Source organism: Macrobrachium rosenbergii, chromosome 54 (assembly GCF_040412425.1).
Source record: "Macrobrachium rosenbergii isolate ZJJX-2024 chromosome 54, ASM4041242v1, whole genome shotgun sequence".
Taxonomy (NCBI): Eukaryota; Metazoa; Arthropoda; class Malacostraca; order Decapoda; family Palaemonidae; genus Macrobrachium; species Macrobrachium rosenbergii.
The window spans coordinates 26763198-26770697 of record NC_089794.1 but is presented as its reverse complement, the minus strand read 5'-3'; positions in this window follow the sequence as shown (position 1 = coordinate 26770697).

Here is a 7500-nt window from a genome sequence, read left to right as displayed (position 1 = left end):
TAAGATATGAGGGCGGACAGAAAAAGTGCGGACGGAAAAAAAAGTGCGGACAGCATAAAGTGCGGACAGAAAAAAGTTTGGACAGAATAAAGTGCGGACGGACAGACAAAGCCGGCACAATAGTTTTCTCTTACAGAAAACTAAAAACAAATTAAGCATCCAAGAGAATATAGAAACTTTATCCATATAATATTCCCCTTAAGAAGAAGCAGTAACATTCCCTTTTCATTCTGAGCCCGTTGTAGTATCCCCTTTTCTTAACAATGTGGGGAAAGATTATTAAAATACTTTTCTTAATGGCGATTAAAATCAGCTCGTACGAACGTAATTGGCGAACCGGAATAAAAAAGAGAGATTCTTTTGTAATCTCTTTCGTGGAACCGTTTTGTCTGAAGGAAAATGAAAGTACTCTGTTTTTTAGTCAGAATAATTATGGATATTACGAATGATTACGGATAGTCCTTTATGGAGAAGGGTAGAAAGCAAGGAAATCTTAATGGATATACCTTGTAGTTTTTGCTGATGATGGAAAAATGACATTTTTAATAATTAGCAAGAACTGCTGAGAACTGGTAAGGTTAAAATCTTGGGAACGAAAATATAGTTAGGTTATATATATATATATATATATATATATATATATATATATATATATATATATATATATATATATAGTTGGTATTTTACCTCAGAAGTAATGAATGTATTGATGAAATGAAAAATTCCGTTTCCTAGTACAAAAACAATTTATATATATTATTATTATGCATATATATAATGTGTGTCTATGGGTGTGTTTATATATATATACAATTTATATATATATATATATATATATATATATATATATATATATGTGTGTATATATATATATATATATTATATATATTTTTATATATATATATATATATAGATAGATATATAGATATGTCCATAGATAGTGAGAGAGAGAGAGAGAGAGAGAGAGAGAGAGAGAGAGAGAGAGACAGAGAGCGAGATTTGAGTAAAAAATACACGAGACTCAGAATATGAATTGCAGATAGGCTTTAGAAAAACACTTCTAGTGGAATTCTGTTATTCTAGAGAGTGTCCTTACCACAGGAAGAGGCGTATCCTCAAGTCCTTAGGTAACGCTTGAGAGGTCCTTCGGAAAGGCCAATTACGTGACCTAGTGTCCTAGTTGCCTAGTGGGTAGGAAGGACTTCAAAAGGACCTCGGAAGGATTCACGCACATGAAGACTTCCTTTATCCTTCTTCAAGGATTTTTTTTTTTACTTTTTTTTTGTTTTTCAAGGAGGTGTAAAATTATTTAAATTGAAGAGTAATTAAAAGGTTTAGAATTGTTTTTGAACTATCATTCTTCTTTACATACGTAAATGAGTTCTTGCATACTCGTAAAAACAAAGGCATATACAGTAGATATATATGAGAATGTTTTGTGTGTGCATATATATATTATATTTATATATAGATATATATATATATATATATATATATATATATATATATATATATATATATATATATATTATATAATTTTATATGTATATATATTTATATATAGTTATATATATATTCATATATATAATACATATATATTTGTATATATATATATATATATATATATATATGTATATATATATGTATATATATATATAATTTATATATATCTATATCTATATATATACATTCATATATATATATATATATATATATATATATATATATATATATATATATATATATAGGCCTTTGTTTCTACGAGTATTTGAGCATGTACGCACGCATATTTTTAAATACATAAAGAAGATGAACAGTTCAAAAGCAATTCTAAACCTTTTAATCGCTTTCCAGTCTAACTCAATTTTCCATTCCTAAAAGAAATTAGTAACAAAAAAAAATTCTTGAAAAAGGACAAAGTAAGAGTGGTCACGTGCGTGAATCCTGAGATCCTTTTGAAGTCCCTCCTACCCACTAGGAAGAGAGGAAACTAGGTCACGCAATTGGCCTTTCAGAAGGACCTCTCGAGCGTTATCTAAGGGCTGGAAGGATACGCTTCTTCCTGTGCCAAGGAGTCCCTCTCTAGAATAACAGAATTCCACAAGAAGTGTTCTTCTATAGCCTTTTCAATTGACATTTACTCTCTCTCTCTCTCTCTCTCTCTCTCTCTCTCTCTCTCTCTCTCTCTCTCTCTCTCACACACACACGTCGAGAGGATTGACATAAGATAATGAGAATTATAGTATTGCACAACAAACAGAAAAGGTTTCTCAAATAAGGTACATCTTCACGAGTGCTTGAGCAAAGGTTCTTGTTTACACGTCGCCTTTACGAGAGTAAAAGTTCGTTTAGACTCGTTTTCACGGAGTGACTCCCCCAGGGCGTTACGTTAGGCCCGAATGTAATTAGAGGCTCAAATAGAAATAAGGATGCTTAAGGTATATCCTTTCTTTTTTTTTTCAGGGAGGACGGTTGGGGAGCAGGGAAGGAACTCTCTGTCTCCAGAGATCCTTTAACGATATCCTGAGGGTCCTTTGACCTTATTCCTGATAATCCTGTGACGAGGTATGTCTCTGTTAGAAGTTATTAACTGTAAGTTAAGGGCCTTCAGCGGGGATTAATATTCCTTTGGTGCTTGTTAATATATATGTATATATATATATATATATATATATATATATATATATATATATATATATATATATATATATTTAATAATATATATATATAATATATATATATGTATATTTATATTTCTATACATTCATATATATGTATACAGTATATATGTATATACTGTACATATATATAAATATAAATATATTTTCTTTGTATACATACGTATGTATATAGATATACAGTATATATATATATATATATATATATATATATATATATATATATATATATATATATAGAGAGAGAGAGAGAGAGAGAGAGAGAGAGAGAGAGAGAGAGAGAGAGAGAGAGAGAGAGAGAGAGAGATTTTTAGGGCACAGTTTACCTATTAAACCATTTCCACTGAAAGCACCTACCTCAGTAGCATAAAAAAAAATTTTGAGCATAAACCTTCGTATCATCAAACACCAAGGAAATTTAAATACATATACACATGCATACACACATACACATACACACACACACACACAACCCCATCCAAAACAATAAACTCGTTCCTTTATCCTTTCACGAGCAATTGCAGACATAAACGCGGTACCTCGCTTCCGCTCCGCTCCTCCTTTCAATTCCCGAATAACCAAACCAATATAAGCGAGGGATTCCAAACTCCACCACTGCGGGGAATCTCATTTCCCCCGAGATCTTGGCCAAATACGGCCACCCCATTCCTGAAGACTTGCAATGGGGGGAATCGAGGTATTTTTCGGGTTGGGGGTGGAGTGAGTGTGGGCCTTTTTGTGAACTTTTAGGAGCTTGTTTGTGTGGTGTTTTTTTAGGGGATCGGTGGGTGGTTTTTTCTTAAATTTTTTGTCTTTGGTTGTTAATTATGTTTTTATTTTTCTATTGTTGGTGGACTTAGTTGTAGGTGTTGGAAGTGCAGAATTTAAATTGTTGATGGAGTTTTTGATATGGGGAAAAATTGCCGTAAGTTTATATATATAAGATAAAAGACAAATTGTTTACAAATTTATTTTCTTTTTATTTAATAGTATATGCTGTATGTATATGTGTTTATATATATATATATATATATATATATATATATATATATATATATATATATATATATATATATATATATATATATATATATATATATATATATATATATATATATACGAGATAGAGATAGTTATATATAATTTTTCGAGCTCTCAAAACCTGAGTGAAATCTCCAAGAAACGTATAAGAAAGAGGAACATAGTTAACATAATTATTAGACAACAAAACAAAATGAAACTTGAGAAGAATGTTGACACTTGTCTTGTATTACCAACAGAGTAAGCAAAAGTAATATATCAGTGAAAGCATGCTTATAATAAAAGATTATTGAGCAATATTTCAAATTCTGTCTCAGATTTTGACCTTTTTTATTTTTTATTTATTTCCTCTTCCTACGAAACTGAGAACTTGGAAATTCTCTTCCGTTTCACCCCCAGACGAAAAATAAGATTTGGAAAAACCCCCCCAAATAGATTTTTATCTTTTAAATAGTTTTATGAATAATTTTTCCCTCTCTGCTGAGGTTGCCTCAAAGGAGGAACCTTAGATGCCCCCCCAAAAAAAAATTTCCGAAAAGATTTTGCAATTTGACGAGAAAGCGAATCCCTTTGACGAAGAAGAAGAAGAAGAGGGGAAGAAGACCTATTTTGGAAAAGATATGAAAGCCTTCAAAATTATTTTCTCGTCTCTTTTATTTTCTTTTGACTCTTCGAGAGAGGCTCTCGTATTAATACTCTTTTTTTTTTTCTTTGAAGGTCTTCGCTTCGGAGTGTCTCTCATGAATATTCTGGCTTTGAATGCTTGTACCAGATGCGGAAAATGGCAGGCGTTTTGCTTTGGAGAGTCTGCTTATCTTTTTCAAGAATTTGATTTAAGTGACCAAGAATCAAATAGTTTTCATACCATTGCAAAACACACACACAGACATAGACAGACATATATATGTATACAGTATATATATATATATATATATATATATATATATATATATATATATATATATATATATATATATATATATTATACACCATATTACAAAAAGCAAAGTTTCCTATATCTGTATAACTTATGAATATCTCTTACATACTCTTTTTAAGGTGAACAATAAACTGTTTACATAAATAAATATATATATATATATATATATATATATATATATATATATATATATAGAAGTAGAAATATATATTAAATAAATATATAAAAATATATATAAATATATATATGTACATATAAAATATGTTTTCCTAACCTCTCTCTCTCTCTCTCTCTCTCTCTCTCTCTCTCTCTCTCTCTCTCTCTCTCCTTATTTCCCTATTTGCCAAGAGGCCCCATCTCTTCTTGATAGAGCCCCAGGGGGGGGGAAGGGGGTGGGCGGAGGGGGCGGATAGGACCCACCAGGTAAACAATCATTAGGGCGAAGAGAAGCTGCCATTCAGGGCTTCCATCCCCAGCGGTGATTTGAATCTTGAAGCCTCCCATTCTTTCCGTTCTTAGATTCCTCCATTCCGAGACATGTGGCGTCTCCTGCATATTCCTTATTAGCCTCTTCCGGAAGGCTTTTTTTTTCAGCTGGCGAGTTTTTTTTTTTTTTTTTTTTTTTTTGTCGTGGGTTTTTTTTTGGGGGCATGGTTTTTTTTTAGGTCATGGGGTTTTGTGTCGTGGGTTTTTAGGTCGTGAGGTTTTTATGTTGTGGGTTTTTTTGTCGTGGGTTTATTCAAGTCATGGGTTTTAGGGTATGTTTTTATTTCGTGGTTTTTTTTTAGGTCGTGGGGGTTTTAGGGCATATTTTTGGGTTTTTTTTTGGTCGTGGGTTTTTAGGGCATTTTTGGGGAATTTTTTTAGGTAGTGGGTTTTTATGGAATGTTTTTTTGTTAGGTCGTGGTTTTTTTAGTACATGTTTTTTTGGGGGGAATAGTTTTTTTTTAGGTCGTGGGTTTTTAGGGCCTGGGTTCTTGAGAATGTTATTTTTAAGTCGTGGGTTTTTTAGGGCATGGTTTTTTAAAGGCATGGATTATTTTAGGTCATGGGTTTTAGGGCCTGGGTTTTGAGGTTTCAGGTCAGGTGTGTTTTTAGGTCATGAATTTTTTTCAGTTTTTTTTAGTGCACGGGTTTTTTATAGGTCACGAATTTCAGTCTACTCCTGTCTTTTGGCATGACCATGCTCAGTGGAGCCTGAGCGAAACGTGGCCGCGATTAACACCGAAGAAGACTTTCTCCTGAAGGAAAACTCAAAAGAAAATTTTTCCTGAAGGACAACTCTACAGACGATGAGCTCCCTATTTCAGTATCCTGTTCCAATATAATAATAATAATATATAATAATAATAGTAATAATAATAATAATAATAATAATAATAATAATTGCATTCATTGTCATCATCATTCTACCACTCCCTCTTTCGTTTCAAAACATATTTTTCGGTGTTCTTTTAGTCTTAATTATAATAATAATAATAATAATAATAATAATAATAATAATAATAAATGCATTCATTATCATTATCATTCTACCGGCCCCTTTTTCAATTCAAAACATATTTTTCAGTGTTCTTTTTGTCTTAATAATAATAATAATAATAATAATAATAATGATAATAATAATAGTAAATGCATTCATTATCATTATCATTCTACCGTCTCCTCTTCAATTTCAAACCATATTCTTCAGCTTAAAATTTTTGCAAATAATAATAATAATAATAATAATAATAATAATAATAATAATAATAATAATAGCACTCATTATCATCATCATTCTACCACTCCCTCTTTCATTTCAAAACATATTTTTCAGCGTTATTTTTGTCTTAATAATAATAATAATAATAATAATAATAATAATAATAATAATAATAATAATAATAATAAACGTATTCATTATCATTATCATTCTACCGTCTCCCTTTCAATTTCAAACCACATTTTTCAGTTTAAAATTTTTCTAATAATAATAATAATAATAATAATAATAATAATAATAATAATAATAATGCACTCATTATCATCATCATTCTACCACTCAATAATAATAATTCCACTCATTATCATCATTCTACCACTCCCTCTTTCATTTCAAAACGTATTTTTCAGCGTTATTTTTGTCTTAATAATAATAATAATAATAATAATAATAATAATAATAATGTATTCGTTATCATTATCATTCTACGGTCTCCTCTTCAATTTCAAACCATATTCTTCAATTTAAAATTTTTGCCAATAATAATAATAATAATAATAATAATAATAATAATAATAATAATAATAATAATAATAATAATAATAATAACTGCACTCATTATCATCATCATCAATCTAAACTTCCACTTCAAAACATATTTTTCAGCGTTATTTTTGTCTTAATAATAATAATAATAATAATAATAATAATAATAATAATAATAATAATAATAATAAATGTATTCATTATCACTATCATTCTACCGTCTCCTCTTCAGTTTCAAACCATATTCTTCGGTTTAAAATTTTTGTAAATAATAATAATAATAATAATAATAATAATAATAATAATAATTCATGTATTCATTATCATTATCATGCTACGGTCTCCTCTTCAATTTCAAACCTCCACACATAAATTTGTATCGCATAAGTCTGATAATCAATCAGTTTATTATTCCATTAAATTCTTAGTCAAATTCAAAGTAGTTTGTTTTTCCGGATTACAGATCATTTTATTTTGATTTAATCAAACGTCCAAAAAGGGATTTTCCTTCTCAGATATTAATCCCAGGCAGATGCCTGGTAATGAATGATTACGTTCTGTATGATACGAGTTTATTTTTTGAGTGTAAG